This window comes from Sebastes fasciatus, chromosome 9 (assembly GCF_043250625.1).
Source record: "Sebastes fasciatus isolate fSebFas1 chromosome 9, fSebFas1.pri, whole genome shotgun sequence".
Taxonomy (NCBI): Eukaryota; Metazoa; Chordata; class Actinopteri; order Perciformes; family Sebastidae; genus Sebastes; species Sebastes fasciatus.
In genome coordinates, this window is record NC_133803.1 from 20,853,355 (window position 1) to 20,880,490 (window position 27,136).

The 27,136-nt window shown below is 42.5% G+C and overlaps 2 long non-coding RNA genes across 5 annotated transcripts in view; one reads left to right on the forward strand and one right to left on the reverse strand.

Annotated features, from left to right (window-relative positions):
* The window catches only part of LOC141774185 (uncharacterized), a 58,448-nt gene that overhangs the window by 23,188 nt on the left and 8,124 nt on the right, over positions 1-27,136 (reverse strand). For all 4 annotated transcript variants that reach the window (XR_012595262.1, XR_012595259.1, XR_012595260.1 and 1 more), the window contains one exon: positions 25,809-25,948. This is a non-coding gene — a long non-coding RNA (uncharacterized LOC141774185). The remainder of the gene's footprint in view (positions 1-25,808; positions 25,949-27,136) is intronic.
* Positions 5,156-8,372, forward strand: LOC141774186 (uncharacterized). The gene is made up of 3 exons (XR_012595263.1): positions 5,156-6,377; positions 7,975-8,077; positions 8,243-8,372. It is a non-coding gene; the product is annotated as an uncharacterized LOC141774186 (long non-coding RNA).

Below are 27,136 nucleotides of genomic sequence, written 5' to 3' on the forward strand. Positions count from 1 at the left end.
CAGTTCAGCTGTCAGCAACTATGTTGAGTGTTTATGAGGGAAAAAAAGAAGGAGGGGAAGTGAAACCTCGCTGTGCCTCTTTGTTGCTCGAGCACATGGAGGATTGGATTCCTGAAAACTCGGACAGCAAAAAATGGCGTCACCCTCGCTCTGAGTCAGAGACGCATAGTGTGCCCTGAATGAACTTCCTGTTTCAGTCTGCCACAGATATAGGGTTTCTCCAGCCCGGCCACACACAGGAAGTGAGTCACACTTATTCACCAGTCGTCTGCAGGCTGCAGACTCGTCGAGCCCCAGAGTGACAGGCCGTGGAGGGGGCCAAATTAGCTTCTGAAACTTTAATCTCCTGCAACTCAATTATTTAATATCTGAGCCACCCACTTCAAAGGAATACCTCAGCTCCCTCCTCCCTGGCTGCCTTGATGGGAGGCTTTCATTCCCGTCTCCTAAAAGGACTCACCCATTTTATATCTCTACCCTGCGGTTTGAACGACGCTCTGCTGAAATCTTACAGTGCTCCCTGAAATCAGAGATATACTGTGCTAATAAACCGCAGTGTGGTAGCTGGAGGTGAAATTATAGTATGAAACTTCAATTTTGCCACCATGTATTCACACATCCTAATTTTGGATTCCCCGTCCAATTGTAAAACAATCATTTGCAGCTGCAGAGCGTAATCTCTTCAGACTCAAAGAGGCAAGAGGAGGAAGCAATTACTGTGATTTGGAACGGAGCGTGAATACAAAAACTTAATGGAAATATGCAAAACAAGCTTATGTAATAAATGGGAGATGCATTTTAATGCTAGCAACAGTGAGGAATATATTGGACAACTGTATTAGTGAGGCTAAGCCACGCTTTCTGTATAATAAATGTCCTCTGAATATAAATGATGTCCTTGTTTACAGCAGGATTCATAATGGAGATGAGGTCATCGAAATGAACAGGCAGCAAAGGTAAAGAGCAGAAATAACCTTGAGACGGGGGTCATAAATTATTTTGGAATTGGCCTTGATTTTTGTCTCACCCAGCCACATAACACATTTCCAGACCTGCATAGCTATTGGCTCTGTGGAAAAGTGGATCAGAGAAGTGGAAAGTTAATCCCCAAGACCTTCCCAGCCAGAGACGAGAGGAGGGGGGGGGGGCTGCTGGCAACCGCAAAGAGGCATGGGGGCTTTGTGTCTCTGCGGATTCACACACACACACACACACACACACATACATCCTGCTGCAGTGACACATACACACACACCGCCACGAAAATACAGACAGCCATACCGATGACACAGACTTACGAAACACCTCCTGATACGCCGACCAAACTCAATTTGACATTTGAATCTCATTTAGCACTTTTGTGAAAATATAGAATATATCCTGGAAGCCACACGTAGATGATGCCCTAAAATCAACTGTAGCATGCATAGCTAGATCTTTGTGCTTAAAAACATGCAACCTTTGTAATAATGGACTATAAATGTTACGTAAACAGTTAGCCAAATACACATAAACTTGATGATTTTTTGTAACGTTACAGTACCATTAGTGAATTGCGAGATAACCCACTTAGCATCCACGCAACAGGAAGTTTGACATTTCAGTTGACAGTTGGTTAGAGGGTTAAATATTTGGCAAGCTATCAGTTAGCATTAAGTTAAGTTCACATTATGCGACTTTCAAAGTCATCAGATCAGAGTACTGTTCACAATACACAACTTGCTGTCTTGTAATCAGAAGTCTTCGAGTCGTTGTGGTTTTCACACTACATGGCTGACCGGCATGTAGTGTAGACAATACGTTTTGTCACTAAAACACACCCAAGAAGTGACACTGACGTTATTCGCGTAATGCAACACATACAGTAAGTTCCTATTGTTACAAGTTTCCCCTCAACCCGTGTCTCGCGCTCTCATTGGCTGTAGCTTCCTGACAGACTCCCCGACAGGTTCAGATATTTAGCATGCTAGATATTTGGAATGCGTGGACCGGCAAACCTCTCGGCTCGCATCTTTGAACAGTTCACACATAGCGCTCTAGCGCCAATGTGCAACGATGTGCAAGCACGGAGTCAACGTGGATTTTGCCTCAGCCTCTTTTGTACTGGAGGTCCAAAAAGTGTCGGCAAGCAGAAAATCAAGGCTATATCACGTAGTGTGAGGCATTAACTGACATTTAAACGGACATCTAACGGACACCTTCGACTCTAATGCTAATTCGAGTCACATACTGTATGTTCTTTTGCAATGTTCTTGTTAAAGATACAGAAACGGATAAAGTGCAAGGAATATGACAAAATAAAAGAGTACTACCAACCTGGTTTAGCCGAAATTAGGCTTCCGCAGATTGCCAAGGTACTGCTCTGTAGCTCTCCTCTCTACTAGAAAAAGTCAAAGAACCTTTTAAAGAATAGTTTGAAATTTGCTTTTTTTCAGGTGAGAGTTGTGGGCCGATCTGCGCATCACTATAACCTGGGTATTTAGTTGCTAGGCAACAAACAAGATATAACATCTTAACGAGTGAGCTGTAGAGGTGCTGGTAGGTGGGTTTTGTTACCTTTGGACAGAGTCAGGCTAGCTGTTTTCCCATGTTTCCAGTCTTTGTGCTAAGCGAAGCTAACCGTTTCCAGCTATCATACAGACTTGGGAGTGGTATCGAGCTTCTCATCTAACTTTCCAATGGTTATTTTTCTGTATAAATCTAATATTAATCCTTTTTGTGGCAAAAAGCTCCTTGTTTTTTTGGCTATAGAAACTTTGGGTTCCGTATTGAACTTTTTTATGAGAGGATATTTAAGAGTATAGTCTTAACACATAACAACCATCTCTCAAAATGGTAAACAGGAACAAGCATGGCTGCCAGCATCACATCATATCTGGCACCATCCGCATGGAACAGATGGCTTACCAGGCAGACTATATTAAATGTACCTAATGAGCCAGAGCACGTATGATCTCATGCTAGCCTACTTCCATTCTTAATCTCCCCATATCATGCATGTGTGTAAGCGAGTGGTCTCGCCAGTGTGTGTGCACTAATTTCGCCGGCTGCATGCATACAAATGCAGATGTGTGCAGGCGCAGGATGCAGGATATTCTCTGCTCTCTTAAAAGCCTTTTTCTAAGTGGAATGACTCTATCAGGGGAACAATGGGTATTCTGAGCCCGGCAATGTGACAAAGGTTCACGCTGACACGCTTTCCTAAATTAGGCTGTTCATGCACAGGAGGGAAGTGAGCCCTGCTTCTATTCTTCTCCTCTACTCGAAGGTCATTGTGTAGACGGGAAAGGCTACACAGACATATGACTTGACATGCTCTCTAAAGTAGGTTAAGGGCGCTCTACTTGCAAATGTAAAAAATGCAGAGGAACTCTATTCAAACCCTGCATCAATGACTCTGTGGCATGTTTAAACTTATACAGGGTACACACTACACCTGGGCCTGATTCCCCTCCTCCCGACAATCGTCAGCACTGATTTTTTTTTATGTTTCTAAAGATTATCTTTCCAGATATCCCTGTGGTGTGAGGTCTGTTAAGAATGTTTTTACATCCCCTCGGCTCGGAAGTCCATCCTGGCCGCACCGATTTCAAATCGTAAATATTAATCATGTTCATTATTTACTATCGGATCTCCTGTTGTGTGTGGGGAACCCCGAGGACAGCCGATGACGCAGTCACGTGGGAAGGAACGATATCCAATTGGGAACCAAGCTGACTGAAGAAGGAAGGACAACCACCGCTGTCATGGTGACCACGGCTAATGCATGAACTAATGCAAAAGGCAAAGCATAAAGTAGTACTAAGATGGACCTCAGAAATGGAGGACCAACTTGTTGATTTGTGGCAACAGCGCAAGTGTTTATTTAACGTGTCTCCATGACTTCATCCATCCATCCTTCGTGAATTTTCAGTACAAAGTAGTACAAAAACTCACATCGTTAATTCTGACTGTCCGTCATCAGCCATGTTTGTTTACACTAAAGTCACGTTCGATCGCGAGAGATTTTACGAAATTTCCGGGACTCTTGTTGTTCATGAATGGGATCTGTTAGTGTGTGGTGTGCTGTTTTGGCCAAATGGTTGCTCTCCACACACTATAGAAACACAACGGTTAACTTGAACATAACATCTCAGTATGTGTGGGATCTCTCAGATTTGCCTTAACGGACTCCTTTTTGGTCATTACATCCATCCCTGGCGTTTGGATATATCGGGGTTCATTGTTACAGAGGGATATATTGTCACAGTCAGACGCTAACAATTACATTGACAGTTAAGACATTTAGTTGACAGTCTTATTCAGTGACAAGCTAATAATTCCCAGAACACCAACAATGCAAGGAACCTAAAGTGTGCAAGTCATCTGTCTCTGACAGCTTGAGAAAGCGCCCTCCCATCTCCACTTCACCTTTTCACCTCCAAACACACAGGGACCTTCAGCTAACTGATGTCATTATGAGATAACCTGCATTACGTCAAACCCTGTATTTTTTATTATTTTTTATAATGTATGTTTTCGCCTTCACGTAAACACATGTGGAAGTTGCAACATTGCGGCAGGGAGCTGCAGATGTGAACAGAGAGGCCTTTGAAGGAGCGAAGTCCAGGCCTCCTCGAGTCCACCGCCTTCCCTTCCCAGCCCGAACTCCCACCGCACAAGTCTGCTTCCAGGAAACCAGCTGTTGGACTGGGGAGAAGGGAGGAGGTGATATTCTATATCAGGGCTGTGAATCACAGTTCCATGCTCTGTATTTTTCCTATGGTGGTTTGGCTGCCCGGCTGGCTGGCTGGCTGGCTGAGCGGCTGGCAGGGTGCACGAGGAGGAATGTGTTGTGGAGCAGGCCCCAGCGCTGAGGGACTGACTAGGAGACTAGGACAGGGGGTTGCTGGGTTATTATGTGGCCCCGGGGGTGCTTATTTAAACCAAAGTCCTGTCTGGACTATTGCACTCAAACACTGTTATTGTACTGCAGCTGCATGAGACATAAGGGCAGAGAGTTGGAAATAGGGAGGAGGAAGAAGAGAGGGAGTCAGAAAGGGAAAGAGAGAGTTATCATGGGAGGGGGAGAAGCGGGAAGAGAGGAGGTCTGGACAATGTCATCCCTCCTTCCCAGGAAACGGCACAAACAATAAATAAAAATGAAAGAGCCCAGTGGAGCAGAAGAGGGGACAGCACAGGGACGAGCCATAATTAGGCACTGCATGACGAAATATCTTGTATCATATAGAGTTAAAACTGGAACTAGGACACATTGTAAAAGTATCTGCAAACTGGTGCAGGAGATAAAAACAAACCCTGCAGAGTTGACTGAGTGTGCATATTTGGGTATGACACACATTTTGAATAGCATCCGGTTTGGAAAGATTCATCATCCAGACGCAGAACAAAGAGCAACAGCTAGGCAATCATTTTAATGGAAGGAGACGGATCTGTTTAGGGATGGAAAGTCGCACGTCATGCAAGACTGGGAGCTGCGAGCAACAGCGGGGATCTGAGCCTCGGGTTCGTGCAAAGTGAGAGGAAAACTCAGAGAGTCTGGCCCACGCGGTGGAATGGCGGAAATCCTGGTCTGATTGTGCTGCGGCGTTTGCTTGTGCTCAGACAGCTCCTAGGAAAGGAATGTGTGGCCTACATTCCCTCTCGAGCCCCCGCCTCTGCTTCACCAACACTCACTGTCAGCACGGCGAACTTTAAGAGGCTGCATACCAAAAACAACAAAGGACGGAAACATTCGAAGCACATGGTCCTGATTTACTGGCATTTTCCGGAGGGGTGACAGGGAAGCGGTTTATAAAACAACATACGGGACAGTGTTTGCTCTGCAGGTTTGAAAGCACTGCTATGCAGTCATTTAAGTCTGACACAGGAGGCAGGAATGGGTTAAGTCTACTGCAGAGAGAGAAAGCGGAAAGGAGTGGTATGGTGAGACAGAAGGGGTAGTGGTGGGGGTGGGGAAGGAGTGTGTGTGTGTGGGGGGGTCAGCGCTGCATTCAGATGAAATTAAATGGAGGCTAAAGTGCTGACTCATTGCGTTCAGGCCCTTTATTACCTGCTCCGTCACCCAGGCTTTATGGGGTGGGCTGCCAGAAGAAGGCTGGGGGGATGCAGCGGCAGCCCTCATTTACAGGAACCCTTTTGGACGCAATAACACTGCAGTCAGCCAGCCAGCCCCGCGGCTCACCTGCACTCTGCGAAAGCACCCTCTAGGACAACACCCCCAAAACACACACACACACACACATCCCCCACCTCTCTCATTTTTGGCTAAACAGGAGGAAGCCTGCTTTTGCTGCTAATGAGACATCAAGGGGAGCTGGGGAATCTGGGCTTGCTTTGTACAGGCTGGTCTGGTAGGCCGGTCTGTCATGCTGTCTGTGAGTAAAGAGCCTTTGTTTGCTTTTCTGTACTTCTTTGTGATGGAGTAGTGCTGTGGTTTACACCACGAGCAATGTGACAAATAACGTGCCGAAAGTGAATTAATGTTGTACATGTAGAAAAATGTTGTGTTTGAATAAAGAACACGAGTTCGGCTGCAGCGTCATCGCCCTGTCTGTTGTTAGATGTGTAAGCTATCACGGCGGCATCATTTGCATTGCAGCTAACGCACACCTAGCAAGGTGGTAGAGTTGTTAGCGGTGTGAAAACAGAGGTGGGATGGTGACATGAGACACATTGTGGGAAAGAGAAAAAGGAAGATTTTTCTTAGATAGATACAAGATTAAGGCTGCTGATTATGGCCAAAATGATTTGTACTACACTCCTGCTAATGTACAAATCTTTGCATCAAAATAAGACTGGTCCGTATTCACAGTGCATCTCCTAGAAGAAAATAAAATTGTATCAAAACTATTTTACCCAAAACTAAATCAACAGAGCACTACACTACTTTCACTTTCACTTTGTGCTAAATTCCTGCTAATTAACAAATCTTTGCATCAAAATAGGACTTAAAATTAGGTTCTTCTTCACCTGAATTCAGTTTTATATTCAACATTACTCTTCTACTCTGCAGCCATAACATTCAGGAAGGTTTTTCACAGGCTAGCGCTATAGGGTGCACACACAGCGGTAGGACAGCTCCCCAAAACATCTGGATCGCCCCCTGGTGGCTAGCTGTTAGTTTAGGAAGCACTGCATTTGATATGCACGGGCGTTTACTATTAGCGGAGCACACATTTTAAACATAAATGTCGCAGTCGATCATGTTCATTTCATTGTGGGAATAAATTATTCCTGACAATTACTGATATATTTGACTTCAGGACATCTCGGACTACATACATGCAGAAAATCAAACATTTTTACTTTATTAATTTTGATATTTTCCAAAGTAAAAGTCCCTAGAAGTGTATGATTCAACTTTTTCCCATGGTCTAGTGTTAAAAAAGTTAACAAAAATTGCGTTAAATCGTAATATCGAATCACAATACTTCGAATCGCAATACATATTGAATCGGCGCCCAAGTATCGTGATAGTATTGAATCAGGAGATAGGTGAATCGTCCCAGCTCTAATTGATGCTAGATAACTAGACATAAGGTTATACAATGTGCATGATACATGGCTGCGGCCAGCCTGGAGCACTCACTGGCTGTGGAAAGCGCTTATTGCTGCTGATCAGACGAAATGGACTTCAGCACTGTGTCAGGCTCCAGTTTGTCTCAAATGGTCTGGGCAATCAGAGCATACAGCCAATAAATGGATGCATTCTCTCTGTCCTGGCTCCGATTCTCCATCTCCCTCATTACTCTCATTACTCTGCAGCTTGTGGGTTATCTAATGCTCTCCCCATGGCTTACGGTTTGGCTGGGGATTAGACTCATTTTTCCAAGGGCATTTTATAAACAACCCTGTGTGCCTCCCGTTCCCGTGGGCTGAGCCGATGTAGCAGCAGAATTTACGACCTCAGAGGCCTTGTGGCCTCACTCCCATTGCAATACATTATTCAAATTCATTCTCTCTCTCACACAGAGCGGAGGGCAATTATTTGAATATCCGCAGGAGTGCAGCTGGAGTGCCGCGGCTCATCTTCAACAGCAAAGACGGCGAAATTGCCTCACTCCGGCGGATCAAGGTTGTAGGCAATGAAACACTATAATTTATGACACAGTTTGATATTTCAGTGAAGTCATTGATTCCCTCGTGTCAGACCTTGGCGAGGACGGCTCCAGAATTCACAGAATGTAATTCCAATTCTGCCTCGATGAGGAAATCTTTTTTTTTTTTTTTTTTTTTACAGCACTAATTGGACACTTGGCTGGCTGCACATGCTGTAAAATGGATTTTCCCCCTGAATCAACAGAAACAGCCCTCAGAAATTCAACATCATGCCCCTGCCCTGCAAATTATTTCCAAGGCTTCTGTACAGAGTGTAGCAAACGGAAAGTCTGTGCTCGAGACTAAATTTGTGTACCGCCTGAGGAAAAGAAACGGACCGATATCATGTATGCAGCAAGTTATTGAAGCTGTCCCACTTTCAGCAGCGAACAGATGCAGTGTCCTCATTTCTTGTATAGCAAAGCTCTTCTCTGTCACACACCTACACCATGATGTAAGTGTTGTTCACACCACAACAACACATGCGTTTGTACCATTCACGGATCCCATTACAGCACCTCACAGAGACAGACTATATGTCACACTGGATTACACACCTCCTCATGCATGAAGACTTACTAATACTGTACACTCTGATTATGAACAAAGAGGAAGGAGATGCTTTTCTTTTTGAAATTTGGACTCACCCTCCCAGACCTCATTTCTATTTTACTCTCATAGCTTCAATCAGTTTGATGAATTCTTGCTCATTAATCATCAGCTGTTTCAGACTGTGTATATTCCTCTTTTTTACCGCTATGTTTGCAATATTTTATTTAGAATATTGTTATTCTTTTTCCATATTCACAATCCTTTTCACTGTTCCTGAGTCACCTAGAGAAAAACTCTATAAGACAAAACTTAAAGCTGCATTTATTCTATAATTGATAACACTGACATATTATAAGGGATGTCATGGGAACTGATACTTTGGTACCAAGTCGAAGCCAAAATTCTGAAAACGTGACGGTACTCGTTTTTCTACAGTACCACAGGTACCGTCACAGGCACAGACCAACAGCGTCCCGCCGTCACGGGTACCATAGAAAATGTGTTTGGGACACAGTAAACTCACTATCGACACGTCAAGGGGACACAACCTATTTTTTTCCATGATAATTCTACATTGCAAACAACAAATCTGTGTTGACATCAGCAGGACGAGAGCTAGTTAACGTTAGCTGTTAACTCCGTGCAGGACTGTGCTGAAAAAAGACCAGGAAACGCTGGATAAAACACATCATGTAAGATAACGTTTCATTTGTGCGTGGATCATAGTTAACTTAGCTAGCTCGCTAGCGTTGGTGACCTATATTGTACAAGATGAGAAATGTAGCTCAATGAGCGGTTTTGCACAAAACTAAATCATACTTCGACAAACCTACGACAAACTGAGACTTTTTTGAGTCTGAGTGAAATATCTCAATGACGGCTTAATATTCCATTATGTTTACTAGCTAACCATGGTGAGAGTGAACCAAAACAGTAACGTTGCAGCCCATAAAACCAAAATAATGAGCTGAAAGATGCTAAAATGCAGTCAAATGAGTCAGGTGATAATTGCTCTGAGGGTTCGTCAAAGAGCTGGGCAATATGACAATACGTATATATCGTCAAAACGATATAAAAATGTGTATTGTATATATTTTTATTTTATTTTTTCTTTCTAATTTCACTTAAAACTTGTGTTTATTTTGCACTCAAGTTCTTAAAATGAAAAGATACTCATTACTATTCATCTGTATTTAATTCACACAGGAGTTTACAAAAATAGGCTTTACCATGTGATTAATTCATACAGACAATTTATTTATTGAATTACCAGAAAACATGCTATATAGTGATATTTATCATTATCGAGATAGGAAATGACCTGTATCATGATAGAAGATTACTACACTACAAGCAACACCATTCACATTACACACAGCCATTTGATCTGTTGTTTTTCTACATATATTGATTAGTGTAGCTTTGAAAACAGTTATGTAGCTTGATGAAAAGTAGGTAACAAAGAGATTCTGCAATAGACCTAGACTTTGGTCTATACAAGCCTTTTATCTTGCTACTCGTGCATGAAAATGTGGTCATGTGTGAGAAATCTTATGGAAATGGATTTGTCACTGACACAGTGTCTAATTGCTTCTTTGTTCTGCCCTTTTCCTACCACACCTGTCAGACGTATCAGTACACCTTAGGTTCAAAGGTCAAGTTTAGCACAGGAAGTGATATACTGTCCCGCTGTTGAGCCTCTTTTCATTGAGCTCTGACATTCCTTTTGTGTGTGCATGTCTTTGTATGTGTTGGAGGCAGGGATAACGTTTCCAGTAGCACATCTGCCTCAGAAAATCTCTTGTGGTTGTATCCAGTTCCCGTCACTGATACCATGAAAGCAATCGCAGAGATAACAAAACCTCATTCAAACACTAAAAGCAGGACAAGGACAGGTAAGAGCCTGCTCGCCATCTTTCCCACAAGTGCTGTTTTTAAACCCCTTTGGGTGTGCCTTTGGTGTTAAACTGATGAAAACCACTGTGATGCAACTGCGTCTTTATTCATGACAGTACACGGTGGGAGGGTTTAGCCGCGAATGCCTGCGGCTTCGTAAATAAATCATCCAAACTCACTGAAGAGAAAAGCTCTAACAATAAAAGATTTTTCTTCGCCGACGGGTGAGTCACCATTCAAAAGGAAAAAGAGGCCCAGATTCTCTGCCGTCAAGCATTCAGGCATCAATTTCACTAGTGTGAAAAGCCAGCTGACAATAGAGCTAATTGATGAGGATTATCCAGCAGAAAAGGAGGAAGCCTCGTGACGTGACTCATCGCGGCCATCTGTGCGAGTGTACTGTATTTTCACAACCGTGCCTTCGAGAGCAGAATAACTTCCTCTTTGGCACAAAGCCCCAAACGAACATCAGCCTACCCCGACTGGCTCTGCCTCTGCCTGGAGAATATACTTTTACTTGCACCTGTGCTTTAAACCGCCTGCAATGTCTGACTAGTTGCTGCTGAGGGAAAGCGAGTACACCCACTGAGTGCGATATAGAGGGAAATATGAGTCATACCGAACATCAAAACACTTCCATCAAAATGCTGAGACCTGAAGTCACATTCACACACACACACTCATACTTTGTGAAATTCCCAGTGAGTCGACCGCCTAATGACATTTTTTCTCTGTTACCAGCTAATCCAGACACAAAGACACGACACAGGGCTCTCAGGAAGCTTTTCTTTTTATTATTAGAAACATATGTTGCGTCTGAAATTTCATATTAACATGCTATTTATTACGCTAAAACAGTATGTGAGATATTTTAATGTGTCCGAAACCTTAGTATGGAACAAAGAGTACGCAAATTGCATACTATTTCCGGTGAAATATTACAGTATGCAACGCTGGACACTACGGCGGCATAAATATCCCACAATGCAATGTGGTTTAACGACAACGTTCAAAACAGACGTTGATGGACAGCTCTTTAACATGAATATCACTTAACTGTAAGTATAAGATTCCACTTTGCTAGGCGTAATATATATTTTAAATTGATTCAGACTTTGATTCTCACAAACGGTCGTTTTGGTCACATGAGGTTGGCACGGGTTACCATGGTTACACGTCTCCAACCGGCAAGGAGGCTCTCAGGAAGTGACGACGTAAATTACTGCTCAGTGCGTCCGAAAAGATCCATACTGCTGTTTATTCACACAAACGTATGTTGAACGATAGTACACCTATTGAGTATGTAGTGCATAGTATGTGATTTCGGACGAAGCCATAGATATAGAACAGTAGATGTGACATGTACTCATGACTTGCTGTACCTGGGTCCAGTTTTAAACTTGCTGTAATTTGAACCTAAGGTGAAAGAGGCTTAGGTTGTCCTTATATTTTTCTACCAATATACCAATACTGATTTTTATTCAAAGTAATGAGTATAAGACAACCGTATCTGTCTAAAATTAACCAAAAGAAAACAAAGATTTTGGTAGAATTTTGATTATTATAGCTCCAAGAGAGCAAATCACGCTTTCTATCATAAAGATAATCTCATAATTGTGTATTTATATTGCAGACAATGATTATATTCTTTCAATTTTGCCTAAACTTAATATGTAAGGACTGTCTTTGGTATTCTGAATGGCTAATATACTACATTAAGTAATGTCTTTTATGTAGAAATCCTAAATACATTCAGTACTATGGGTATTATAGTGAACAATTACAATCAGTCACTTCCTGATTTGCCGTTTTACGTTACTGTTATGTTGATTTGCCTGGGCTTCACTTTTTGTGCAGACTGTAACGCAGCTGGCTTGCTGGATTTGACATGAAATATTATGAAGTGGGATTTAGGAGTACTACTAGTACTAGTACTAGTAGTACTTCTCCTTGTCGTTAACATGTTGTATGTGGCATGATATGATTGGCATGGAATCAGCTGCTTAGCGGTCAAATATTAGAGTAATATTAATAACTTTGTTAAAACAATAACTTTGACTTAGAACTCAGCTGGTCCGTTGCTTAGTAGCTAACAGTAAAGTTAGCTAGTTCACTAACTTTTTGTAGTTTTAGTTGACCCATAAGTAAAAATATATATCTCATCTACCCTGTACTTACGTGTGGAAAGTGATGCCAGCCTCCCTGGTCTCTTTGGTCCTCTTGGTAAAGCAATTAGGTGCTGAACAGCTGACCAGTTAGTGCCCATAGGTGGCAATTGTAAACAATACCCAGGTAAGACAGCGGACGCTTGTCCCATTAGTTATGACGTAATGTTGCATCTACTGTTTTATATCTATGATTAGAAAGTGTCTGCCTCACCATTAAAACTTTACAAGTTTACATCTCAGAGCGCCGACAAGCCAGACATCTTAAATATCAGTGACATATCAGTCAAGAGGGCTGCGTTCTACTAGACGATGTTAATGAAAGTCAGATTGAACACAGTGTGTGGTCAAGAAATGCAGCCGAGCTTAAAACTCACATCTTTGTCTCGGTGATTTAATGCTCTTGTTCTTACACGCTTTTGTTTTCATGCTTTATCTTTCCTTTTTTCCTTTCATTCTCTTTCGGGGCTGTACATTCGATCTCAGTCATGACGCATTACCACAAACTGGCAGCGTCTCTGTCACTGCGGTTAGATCATTTGGCTTTGTGAGAGTGATGCGTCTCAGTTTCAGAAACATAAGATCATCAGACCATTAGATTTGTGTCTGAAACGAGCGCGGCAGCTGCTAAATATGCCCCGGCTCGGAGCGAGACGTGTAGTGACACAGCTGGCGCTCCTCACAAGGGGGAAAGTACAGTGATTTTCGGATTCAGTCAAAGCGAAAATGCCCTTTAACTTCAAAGTTACCTTACAGGAAGAGCAAAATGAAACACTGGAGGAGGACTGTCTGAACACTTATAAACAAAACTACTCACACTTGAATCTCATATGAATAAGTGAGAGTGATGAAATAAGACGCTGCTCTGGCCTTCCCCGCACACACGCACGCCTACCCTCCCCCCAGCTGGTTCCCTTCTGACTCATGGGGGATTACTTGTCTGATCACTTTGATCTGCTTGCCGGTGCCAAAGCTATTTTCTCCACCCAGCGAGCAGTTTTAGCCTACAGGCAGGAGACACATATTCAGGTTAGAGTTTCATCTGCCCACAGCACCTACTAAACCCACGCCGCTCACAGCTAACAGGAGGCGGAGTCGATTCAGAGCCAATTTCAGTTAGGACGGCTAAAAACGGTATCAGGTTATTCGAGGATGTTGCACAACGCTGATGAATAACAGTCACTTCTAACCACAAACAGTTTGCTCCTGATGCAACAGGATCTCCCACACATGATATGAAAGTAAGGTCAGAAAGCTGACACAGAGAGCTGCAGTGGAAAATATGGGTTGTACTGCCACTGCCAAATGATTGTAGAGCAAGTGGCATGAATGCAATAGAGTGGAGGAAAGTATTCTGACACTTTGGCTGCAGTCGAAAAGTAAAAAAAAGACGTCCTAATGTCTTTTCCTAACCACTTTTTCATGACCTTCATGGTAAGTGGTGTTAAGAGAATCCGATTGCAAAAAACACAAGGCTACGTAATTAAGACGCGACAGCGGCGGATGTTATTGATGCGGGTCTACTGTGGTGAAACTACAATGCTCTGAAGATGGACAACAAAAGGCGCAAGTTCACTCCGTGCGCTATTGACTTGCAAAATTATGTTTTAAATTGACAAATATATGTGTGATTCATGGTGCAATTCAAACGATATCAAAAAAATACCGTACATATTTTTTTAGAAATAAGGTCCCATTGTAGTACTGTGTCCTCCGGTGTCCTCCGGTGCTCCTAACGGCATCTGCAAGATTTTACAGACCGGATGAAAACAAGCAGTCAGAGTTGAGCTGGAGCCTGACGTCTCTGAGTAGCTGTCAATCACTCGCAAACTCCAATCAAATGGTCAAACTAGGCAGCGCTGATCAAATATGAGTCAATATTCTGTTACTGTAATGCCTATTTCTCGACTCAAATGTTTTCAGAGACATCTTGTAGTGTACTGTTTAGTCGTAAAATGAGAAAGTTTGTGACCCAGCAGCCATGTTGAGATCTGTTGAGGAAATACCAAGCACCGCCCACCAGCCGCAGCACAGCCAATAGGAACGTTCTCTCTCTGAAATGACCTGTGATTGGCCAAAGTCTCTAGATTTTGTAAAGCCTGAAAACAGAGCCATGAGGAGGTGCAGAAGTCTAGTTTTCTCTCAGAACACTTGAATTACAATATGCTGAAAGGTTATTATGAAATTTCTGCCCATTGATGCCAAAAACGTTCTGCCTACTGCAGGTTTAAGCTCGTAACTAAGCGCCAAAATTTGACTTTTTTTTCATGACACATGAGGCAACATGAGGCATGTGAATCATGCCGGCCCTGATGTGGCTGAAAGTCATCTCTGCTACACATTATCTGCTTCTCGGTGTTCCTGTCGCTACATGCTTTGGTGGCAGGTAAACCACTCCAGCTGGGAAAGCGAGGCGAGCTGTGCTGCGGTTACGTGACTCAGTTTCTGGGAGAAATAATGGTCTTTCGCTTTCTCTTTCTCCATAATTTCTCTCTCTGCAAAACCCACCACCGCCACCCACCCGCTTATCCATCCATCCTCCCTCTCGGAGACTCGGAGGAGCCAGCGTTATCAGCGGGTGTCATTTCATGAGAGCCATCATCAAAGGCAGCTGCCTGGTTTCCATGGAAACAGCCCACTTCAGGGGAGGTAGATCGGAGGAGGCATGTGTTAGAATGCTGCGGGTTACTATGGAGACTGGAGCGACAGCTTACATAAGTATTCACTGTGTGCGTCTGTTGCACCAAGGCACATTCCACCATATAATTAATGCTCAGAGTGTTTGCTCGCTGCTGTCGAAAATTACAACAATGTCATTTCAAGTGGCAGGCAGCGGCGCTCGTCGGGCCGCGCCGCCGCAGTCAAGGTCAGGCTAATTTCCCCGCCAATTAAGCCCAGCTTGTGCATGGAACAGCTGTCAACTGCCATATCCAAGGTGACACATCAAATCATTGTTTTTCTTACCATCCAAAAGCAACTCACAAACACTTTAGTCCCAGATGTGTTTCATGCTTGCTTTAAAAACTCCACCCACCACCATGTATTCATGCTGAATGAAATAAGATGTGTTCCCTCTGAAATGTAATGTGAGAGCATGAACCATGAAAGGGCTTGGACGGGAAGGGAAATAGGATGTAAAGGTTGAAGTCAATGTGTTTTATTGGCCCCTAGCTATTCTGCCAATAACTAATGGATCCTCTCCGAAGAGAAACACTGCAGTCAAATTGCCTTGAGTGCCTGGACTCCAAATGGAAGTAGACAAATGATGTCCATCTTATCTGGACTGTGCATAATGCATTTTCTCTATCTCAGATTTATGCGCTCATCTGCAGCCTTTTAAGTCCTCATTGCAATTAGGTTCTGTATATATGCTTCACTTTCATCTCTGGTGTATACAGTTATAACCAATGTTATGCTGCAGCTGTCGTGACAGACCATGCCTTATTTGAACAGCGAGAGATAACAACATAAATAAAAATGGCTCCCTGTCTTCTTTCTGAAAAGTCTTCTCTCGAGTGAACTAATATTTATGCTGCATATTTGAAATGTAATGATGGATGTTTTCAGTGAGTTGCGTGGCGTTAAATTAAAGAGCACACATTTAGATTAGTTTCACTTTCAGTTGGCTGTTATCATCACTGTACTCGGAAAATAATGAATAGTGGTAATTGAAGCTCTTAGCACTGTATCTCACCTTTAACCCACTTCCTCTGACTCACATATGCGTGGTCACATGAGCAGACACGTCACCACACACAACCAAGCCTTTGCAAATACACATAAAAACAGCATCCATGTGACCGCATGCAAGATTGGTATAAAATCAGCAGGGTTTTAATACATTTCACCCTGCTTATGCTTATGATTTGGCCTCAAAGGAAGCCACGTGTTCTGCCTCTCCAAAAACTACAGCCTGGTTGTAACCGAAACCATGTGCTGTGCGCAGCGTACCATGTGGTGCCTTCTCGGCTGCTTCTGAGACTGTTGGAGGACGGGGGGAGGTTAGGAAACCGCAACATGACAAATGTTGTACTAATAACAATGTCGCACCAGGCAGTGCCAGGCGAGGAAGACTCGGTTAATTGTTTGACACATGGACGACTATATAAGGACTTCCTCTTTTTGCTTTTGCTTTAACTGGAGACTATGATAAGCAGCCTGGGTTACTATTAGCTCAATGTTAATAACAAGACATATTAACCATGTCTGTTCTCATGCAGATTGTTATGAGGTTGGTGGTTGGAGCTTGTTGGTGTATCTTATTATGACTTCCAGCTGGCATTTTTCATCATAACCATATTCAGGATGTTCAGTGGAATGAGTTAAAACCAAAGATATTTTGTACACATGTCCTCCGCCCTAACTAATAATCTGGTCATACACATTCAATATTAAAAAGAAGATGGTGGTTGTTTTTGTGGCATCAGCATAACAAAGTAAAGACGCCCACACATGATCAGCAGTAAAAATCGCTCTGTGCTGGATGTTCCATTGTTTTCTTGTGGGGAGATTGATGCCGCCCGACTAGAAACGCAATATTGATACACTTGAGTATCACAATATTATGTTGTATGAAACTATATTGATTCTCAAAAAGACTATAGATTTTTAATTGATAGATTACATGCCAAACATTTTGTGGTTTATTTTGTGTTGTGATGTCACAAGGACGAGTATAAACGTAAATGCAGATCCCAATGTTCTGATTGCATAAAAAACAGTTAGCTATTCTTTACTCAGATTTTATGCATATGGAGGTGTGTTTTTTATTCTTTTTTAAATCACAATGTATCGCCTTGCTTACAGTATCGCAATATAGGGTTGCAACTAATGATTATTTTCATTGTCGATTAATCTGTCGATTATTTTCTTGAGTAATAAATTTGTTGTTTAGTGTTGATAGTGTGAAAAAATATCAATCAGTGTTTCCCAAAGCCCAAGATGACGTCCTCAAATGTCTTGTTTTGTCCACAACTCAAAGATATTCAGTTTACTGTCATAGAGGAGTAAAGAAACCAGAAAATATTCACATTTAAGAAGCTAGAATCAGAGAATTTTGACTTTTTTTCTTAAAATGACTCAAACCGATTAATTAATTATCAAAATGGTTGGCGAATAATTGATTAATCGTTGCAGTCCTATCGCAATATATCACAATATATTGAATCGTAATCCCTGTATCATGATACGTGTCGTATCGCCAGATTCTTGCCAATAATGCACAGCCCTAGTAGCCAGCTCAGAGTAAAGCTTGAACCTCTGTGACTTGAATAACTATCGCATGCGACTGTAATAGCAGGGACAGATGGCAGGAGGGGAATGCCGTCTGACTACAGCAACCCGGAGTGTGACAGGGACATGCTCTACTAGGTGAGAAGAATGCGTTGTGACACTCCTCCAGGGCACCTTGTGAACAGCGTGACAGTGGCATGAAAGCGTCAACATGCCAGTTTTCACAGCGCACCCCTCTCTGTGCAGGCCTGCCAAGACTACCGACACTGCAGTTCAACTTCCACACCACGGGAGAAAGTCGCACTGATGCTGCTGGAAGTGTCGCTGCGACATTTTACCATCAGGATCTGTTTTGCCCAGTCTTGAAAAAAATATGCTTCTGTGAGCAGTGGGATGGGAGATAAGCTCATTAGTTGCCTGAGGTTGTTATTGTCACTGAGGGCTGTAAATGGCTTTTATAATTCAATCAACTCCACCTTGGCTGCGCAGTGAGTCAACTCTCTGCCCTCCACAAACTGTGTCAGAGCAGCTGTTGCACCAGATCATATTGCGATGTTACGCAAAGACCGCAGCGATAATGTGACTAGCACACAATGGCATTTTTATGTTGTGCACCAACAAAACAAAGACAACTGTGTTGGGTTGGCCCAAAACCACCCCGCTAGCACAATTCCACGAAGTGTGCTCAGTCACTGGTAACTTTCCAAGCCCAGCCCTCTGGAGTTTAATGTTGCTTGTTTTGGCAGAGAGACCGTATTTTGGCAGACACTGACAAACCTGCTCACCTGTAATCAAACCACAGGAGCCAACACCCTTCTTTCATGTTTCACAGTATCACTCCATCTCTCTATGTCTGTCTCTTAGTTACATAAGTGCACGATTAGCACAAACAATTTCCAGCTTCACCTAATAATCAGTCCTGCGATGCCTATTTTAAGTACGGAAACAAAATGACCATCAGTGTCATTCACAAAATAATGAGACTAGTAATTGCCTCGTCTTTTACTTCCAGGGGAGTGGCTCATAAAATAAGCTGCATTCTCTGCTGATGAATTATTACTATTCATTCTGATGCCCTGCAGGCGGCTTTCACATCGCAGAGGCCCATATTTCTTGGCAGCAAACATATTAAGAGTTTGAACCTCTGTCATGCCTACTCTGCAACCTTCCTGATATCCTGTAACCACCTCCAGTCATAATCAGAATGGCAGACTGGTGCAGGGAGGGTGAATAATTAATGCTGTGTTTTTTGGGTTTGCTTATTTCACTAAGCAAAAAAGAAGTTTCTTGCCCTCATCGCCTGCGGCCGAATACTCAGCTTGCCTGGCACTGCGTTCAGCTTCTAAAGGGATGATGCCTTGCTCAGAGAGCCAAACCATAACATAAGATTCGACACAGGAAAAACAAACTTGTGCGGGAATAAAACTCCGGATGAACTCCTGTTGCGCTGCAAACGGGAGGGAGACATCAAAGCATTATTTTACAACACGCGAAAACACTAATAACTGCGAGGCTAAATCATGTCATTAGCATGAGAGCTGACATTTTCTTGTCAGGGGAACACACGGTTTAGTAGGTGGAGGTGGCTGTGGGGCTGATGGGTGTCGTTGGCAGAGTCCTCCATGCCGTGACACATGTTTATCCAGGCCACCAGACAGACAGACAGAGAGCAGATAGCGGCTCGCGGGCTGAGAAGAGCGGGGGTGCCCTGTTGTTTCCATGCTGCCAGGAAACTGGAGTGTCCTGCGCTCCGTCCCTGTCACAACGTGCTGCAGTCTATCTCCTTCCACTTTGGAAAAAAAACACTATTCACACACACCATCTTAGATAAGAAGGGACATTATCCATGATCTCAACCTCCACCGTGATGATGGAAATGTACCAACTGACTATTCACTAAGGCCTGTCGCCGTTAGTTACTGTTGCTGTGTCAAGCTTTCTGTTTGCACACGGCACTACCGCAGTAAACAATGATAGCGTGGCAGATTTACCTCACGAAATTTGTAGTAATAATACAATGGGTCTCTGATTTCAGACAAAAGACAAAAGCAGGCTTCTCGTTGTCCAGCAACTCTCAATTTTGCCCTCCAATATAACAACTGCTGTTGTGCAAAACATGCCTGTTCAGAACGGGACGAATGCTCGGCCTGTGTCGTTGCTGCTTGTAGCTTTCTCAAGAACCGCTCATACAAACTTCACACTCAACACTTTATTTTTGTCATCAGAACCACTATAGCTACCCTTGGCGTCACTTTAGGATTAGGCAACAAAACCACTATAGTTAGGTTTAGGAAAGAACTACATGGTTGGGCTTAAAACTACTACGTTTGTACAGTGAAAATGACACTGAACGTTGTGAACACGAGACACGAATGCATGGGAGACAAACAGCGGTCTCCTGGATGAAAGCCTTGTGTTTTTTGGACCCATCCACCTCCCCTCCCGCACGGCCGGTGTCTCTTTTTGCTCTCTAAACTACGTCACCACACTCCTGGCGCCCTTTCTATGTGTGTTTACTGTTGCCGCGAATGGGTTTACATTACAGTCAATGGCGCTAAAAGACTGAGGTTAAGCTACATGCATCCAGGCAAAAAAGTTAGCATCCTCACAAGCTGATAATTCATGATGTGGTTCTTCGCTTTCGAAGTAAGTAAGTAAGTAGTGGATATGCTAACAGTTGCAGCCTAGAGCAGATGGACAGACTGAGTGATCAGTTCTTTACACTTTTGGTCTTCTGCTTTTGGTTTTGGAAAGGCACCAGCCTCTAAACTCTCGAAGAAAAGAGTCTCTCTTCTAACAGCACTATGCACACCACATCAACATGTGGAGAAATCCAAAGCTCGACAGACCTGCTGTGACTAGTTGCTAAGCTACGATTGGACAATCACTGTTTGAGGGGGGACTTTAGCAAATGGTCAGATGTGTTCCCCAGACTTTTTGACCTCCTGTCTAAAGCTGACATTTATCCAGAGAGGATGTGTTTCTGAAATCACCTCCATCTCCGAAGCCAATGTTCCAGAGCAACAGCAATCACAGCTTTTCCTTTCTCCCATCAGATGTTAAAGTTAGCCTCTGTAGCCTTATCTACAAACAGCACCACACCTGACTGTCTTTAGCTGTCCCTATCTCCCTCTCTACATGATCTACAGCACCTGCTGCCTGTCACAGATAGACTTAGCCCGTACTAAATCCACATTAACGCAAACACACCACAAAGTTCAGCGGCGTTATATGCTGTGGCAGGCAAATCGATGATAAATCTCAGTTTTCATAATGAAAAATGTTCAGGGAAGTACTTACTGCGGAGCAATAATACTGAGGATGCGTTATTGTATTTTCTCTATTGATCCTGCAGATTTATGCAGCCACACTTGGATTTGTTGTCTGTTGCTGAAAACAAATAAAATGTGTCTGGCATATAGTGAGTGAGATATTTACACAAAGCCTCTTTGGGTTTGATATTAGCTCTTAAAATGAAACATAAATTCATCATACTGTCGCTGTCCATCAGGGAGAGAGAGGTCCATGTGTTTATCTGCTTTACAGTCGCTAACATGAAAACACAGCCTCAGCATCAATTTGTCAGCTTGTCTGAATGGGTCTTAAAATGGTGTCATTATCACAGCAGGAGCAAATCCCCCTTTCCAGATTGCCTGAGGTTGCACTGCTTTTAGGCCACCCAGCGCCTTCCAAAGCCACGGAGTTATTACAAACATTCAACAGGTTCTTGTGCTGACCAGGAATCTGTAGCTGTTTGTGTGAAGGTCGACAACTTACTTCCCAATCGGTCACAGCCCAGTCACACTGAGCTTCTGTACAGCTGCAGTCATATGATCTGGAGTATAGTTGATGCTTTGAACCTAATTAGACATGCAGTGTTTTCTGTGAGAGAAGTCAACAAGTTACTGGAGGGAAGCTGGTTTGAAGCCAAATGAGATACTGTGACATGGTTAAGGATCTATTGGGGCAGATAATTAAGGGATAATGTTCAGCGAGCCGGTCATTGTTGTGAAACAAACCCAGACAGGGCGATATTTTACAACAAGGACCCGCTAGCTGTACATTATCCTGCTTATTACACAGCTACTTACTTAAGAAATCAATAATTTGACACAAAAATGGTCCTTCAGAGTCTGACATCAGAACTGCGTCCATAGCAACGGTCTGTTATACATAGCAACGGTCTGCTATAAAGAAATAACAAACCGTAGAACGCCGTGACAGAATCGAGTATTCAACAAAGCCGTGTAATAACATAATTTATAAACTGTTCAATGTGTCTCTGACCAAGACCCCAACCCCTAAAAAACTGCAGATGATTATTATTATGAGACAATGGAAAACGGTTACACCCTTGTCATTTGAATGGATTGAACTAAAGTCCAACAAGATTGAACTAAAGTCCAACACAGCAGTTTTAGAACGAGTCATATTCAGACTCTGAGGACGCCAAGACTTGTTCCTGAAAATATGGAGCCCATTCCTGGACCACATCACACACAGCAAACGTCAACTGATAAAGTCCATTGTCTTTTCCCCTTTTTTTCTTCTTTCCTTCTTCTTTTTTAAATTAAATTAAATAATTTTGTTATATTTCTATTTATGTGTTTATTTTTTCCTGACAAATCTACCTCTTTGTTCTGTACTGCTGCTTAGTATCTTTATTGTATGTATCATTTATTTAGTCATGGAGATATAGGGTGGCTGGGGGAGTTTTTATAATATGAAAATGTCCTAAGAAATTACTTGTAACCTTCATGTTACAACAAAATGTCAATTTTCAAAATGTCAATATCAATCATTTTTAAAAAAAAAGCTGCTTAGCCCAGAAGGGAACAATATATATAAGTAAAATTGTTCATGCTCTCTCTGTAGATTTGTTGTCACTGAGATAAGAAAATACTCCACTGGCAACAGAAAATGAATGGCAGTCCCAGCTCTCAAGTACAACTAAGTGATTTCAAGCTAAACAAACTAAAGGCTTCATTCTGTAATTTCTCCTATTACACAACCAGCTATGGTGGAGTCAGCCTGGTGTCACATGACTGGTCATCTGTCGCAAGATGACGCCTGCTGCCACTTGTTCAAAACAGAAATTGAGTCATCGGGCAACGCATTCACGCCTAAAACAAGAGTTTAGTTTCACATCCTGATTACTTGTGAACATGACAAATCTTTGTTTAGAGTTTTCAGCAAAAAAATAGAGGAGAGTCTTGTGTTTATGCTGGATAACCTGGATGCTTTTAAGGTTAACAATACATTGACATTATTTCAATAGAATACTTCACAATGAACTAGTGCTGCAACTAAGGATTATTTTCACTGTTGATTAATCTGTCGATTATTTTCTTGATTAAACGATTAGTTGTTTGGTCTATAAAATGTCAGAAAATTCCAAGATGACGTCCTCAAATGTCTTGTTTTGTCCACAACTCAGAGATATTCAGTTTACTGTCATAGAGGAGTAAAGAAACCAGAGAGTATTCACATTTAAGAAGCTGGAATCAGAGAATTTTTTTAAACTTTTTTTTCTTAAAAAATGACTCAAACCGATTAATCGATTAGAAAAATAGTTGGCAATTAATTTAATAATTGACAACTAATCGATTCATCGTTGCAGCTCTACAATGAACCACATAAACCCACCTGATTTAATAGAGAATATGTTGAAATCGATATGAATTAATGTGGCTGCAGCCGAGGTTTACTAAAAATATAACATGACTTTCAGTTGGGGAGTGATTAAAAATATATATTTGCCAGTTGACAAAATATTATTTTATTGTGATTTTCAGAATAAAAGTTCTCTTTTCTGCCTTTTGAAAACATGATTTTGTAAAATTCCCCAGCACAGTACACCTCATTATGTGTTTCTTTTGAATCGTCTACACCAAAGCTTGCCTGCATTTCTGGAGGGCACTGTATGGTTCAAGGGTGGGTAGCTCCGGTATGTGTGTGTGTGTGTGTGTGTGTGTGTGTGTGTGGGTGGCTGGTTTTGTGTGTGAATGAAACAGCATGGGAGAAGAAGGGTGGGTGAGTGGGTGGGGGCGGGGGGGGAATGAATAACGTGTCAGGCTTTTTAGTTGAGAGACTTCTTGTGTTGATGAATAATTGAGCTGTAGTCAGGCGGAGAGCTGTTTCACGAGCCCCTCTGTCTCCAAGTTAAAATTAGACCCTTCTCTCTATGCAGACAGTCTCTTTGAACTGCTACTGTCTCAGAGCATCACTCAGCTCTCTCTACAGCCCACTTGGGCCTTTCAGTAGATATGAGGAGAGACGTAAACATGCTTGGCGGACAAGGGGAAAATCTGCGTTGTACAAGCCGGGGAAAAGCACTACACTATTGACATTTTCATTAAAATGTATCATAATAAAAATGCGAGAACATTTTCCTTGTGTTGATTGGTGACGCTAATTTGATATTCAAAGCTCCTCTCTGCGGCGGTTATAATGAAGTTCTGCTCTCCCCTCTGTCTACCTGTCATACCAAGATCCCCCAGGCTTTCCTGTCTTCGCCTGGCCTCTGAGCACCAGCAGCCCATCTCAATCTGTCACTCCTGTCAGGCCCACAACGCCACCAAAGAACCCAGAAAAAGTAGGACACCAGGAACTCGTCGCACACACACTGAGAGGCATGAAATGTAGTAAAGAAATACACATTTTGCGACAGAGGCCTCGGAGTCCGTCAGTGTAATATCTGCTGTTATCTATGGGCAGCCGGCTCTAAATGGGGCATTCAGTGACTCTTCAAAGCCCCCGTTTCTTCAGGGCAACTCGGGCTGCATTGTTACTGTTTTAATTAGAACTGCTTCTCGCCTGCTCCGTGAGATTCACCCAGCCTCAACATCAAAGCGCTGCTCTGAATAATGATGTACCCCTCCATGCCTCAGGTACAGCCTGAATCTCACAGCACCCCCCCTCCTCCTCTTCCTCACCTCCTTCCAACCCTCCCTCCACACCTCTTTGTACCTCTCTGCTTCCCAATTTACTGCTATTTTCTCTGCGCGCTGACATGACACTATTTTGTCGTGTTCGGGGCAGCAAGTTGATGCTATAAGCTCTCTGTGTTTGTGCTGGATGTGGCTCCTGGATGTGGTTACAGCAGCCTCAAAGGACACGTTATTTCAACTTGTACGTATGTCCTGTGCTCAATGATCACAAATCAGTTTAAACACCACAACACTGCTGTTGTCCAGGTAACATCTATGAAAGACAAAAGTACCAGCTGATACAGACTGTTTTTATTTATCAATGTGCTTTTATTTATTCATTCAAATGTTTATTTTTTTTATTTTTGTTTAGATGCCTGAAATAAGGTCTGTGGTTAACAAAAGCGTAAGAGATTTTAACGTTTTGTTCTATGATATAAAATACGTCGATAAATATCCCACTTGTGACTTTTGAAGCTTTTACATGTCTTCAAAAAGGCGGTTGCTAACATTTGGCTAAATGAGACTACTAAACGCCATCACGCCAAACACTATAGTCCACCTATAACTTAGTGGTGGTGGCGTGAAAAGTAAATTGTTCGTTCCATTGCAACATTAGCGCCCAGCAGCAGAGCCACGCTTCCGCCATTTGGGCTGAAAGCTTCGTGTGCAGCTCAGTAACAACAGAACTAAAGGTTTTATCCTCCACCTGTTATACCCCTGCTGCTCTGTTATGTTCTCTGGTTTTGATTGAGTTTATTTTGTACACAATAAAGCAATCAGACTGCTTACGGGAATATTATCAGGCTCTCTTTGTGTGGAAGCTATTATTTCATACCTGTTTACACAGAGTACACAAATCAACTCAGCTACCTTCTTGACAGGAGATCAAAGCTACATAATAGGAGCCAACATGCCAACTGATGTGACTTACCCTAAAGGAATTCACCAGAACATACTGAACTGATGACGTTGACTCTTTCTTTCAAACATCACCTTGTATAATCCGACCATGGCCTCATGCTGACTTTCACTGCCGTTCCTCTGTGCTGACTCACAGCTGCATTCCTCCCTCTGTAAACACACACAAGAAGAATGAGGCAACGCCAAAGAAGCATCATGAAATATTGAGGTTATGCAATCTCTTGACTCGTGGTGTGCTCAGCTGATTATGCACAAGACGTGACACCCATTACTGCAAATCGCATTTTAATGAGATCAAAACATAGTATGAATCTAGGGAACAATGCACAAATGATTTAATTCTTAACCTCCTTGAATTGCATTGTGTATTGTATTCAAAGCAGGTCGTGGACCGTCCTCTAGTCAGGCGGCAGCGCGTTGTGGGAGCTGATTTAAAATTTAAATAAAAACTGGAAGAGTTACTTAATATTTCGCAACCTATTTCAATAAATGTGACTTTTCAAAGTCATGCAATCTTGCTCGGCTGACGTGGCTCGACTTCGACATGCTGAAATAAAGATTTTAGATTATTCTAGGACATGTCAGATAGGGCTGCAAATAACGATTATTTTCACTGTTGATTATTTTCTCAAATCGATTAGTTGTTTGGTCTATAAAGTGTCAGAAAATGGTGAAAAATGTCGATCAGTGTTTGCCAAAGCCCAAGATGACGTCCTCAAATGTCTTGTTTTGTCCACAAGTCAAAGATATACAGTTTATTGTCATATATAATATGTTAATTAATGAGCTTTAGGGTTGGTTAACTAGCTGGTAGGAAGATTTTCCATCTTTGGAAGGAGCCAGGCAAGGAAACAGTTTCCAGCTGTTTCCTTGTGCTAAGCTAAGCTAAGCTAAGCTAAAGAACTTTTGGAAAGATATGCAAATAAATGTTTCCCAAAATGTTCAACTAATCCTTTAAGAAAATAAATGTCAGTTTCATGCTGTGAATGTTACATCCATCTTTCAGGTAGTTTTAACCTCGAGTGTGATGTCAATTAAAACTGACTAGCATGGTAATAAGGTCAACTAAAAACATATTTTCCAGTAAGTCACATTTACAAGCATTGCAGAAGGGGGTGGAAGTACATAATTTCCCCAACATTCACGTTCTACTTCTTCTTTTGTTAAGGCAGGTTTAGCAGTTTGATCCCACTTTGATCACATTGCGTTTTTAATCTGGCCCCTGCCATCGTTGTTTAGATAAAGGCCCGTCAACTTGTTACAAGGCCAAGATTAATTGCACCAGTTGAGGTGATCCAGAGCGTTGCTTGGTGCTGTATTGATGGGGGCTGCTTTGGC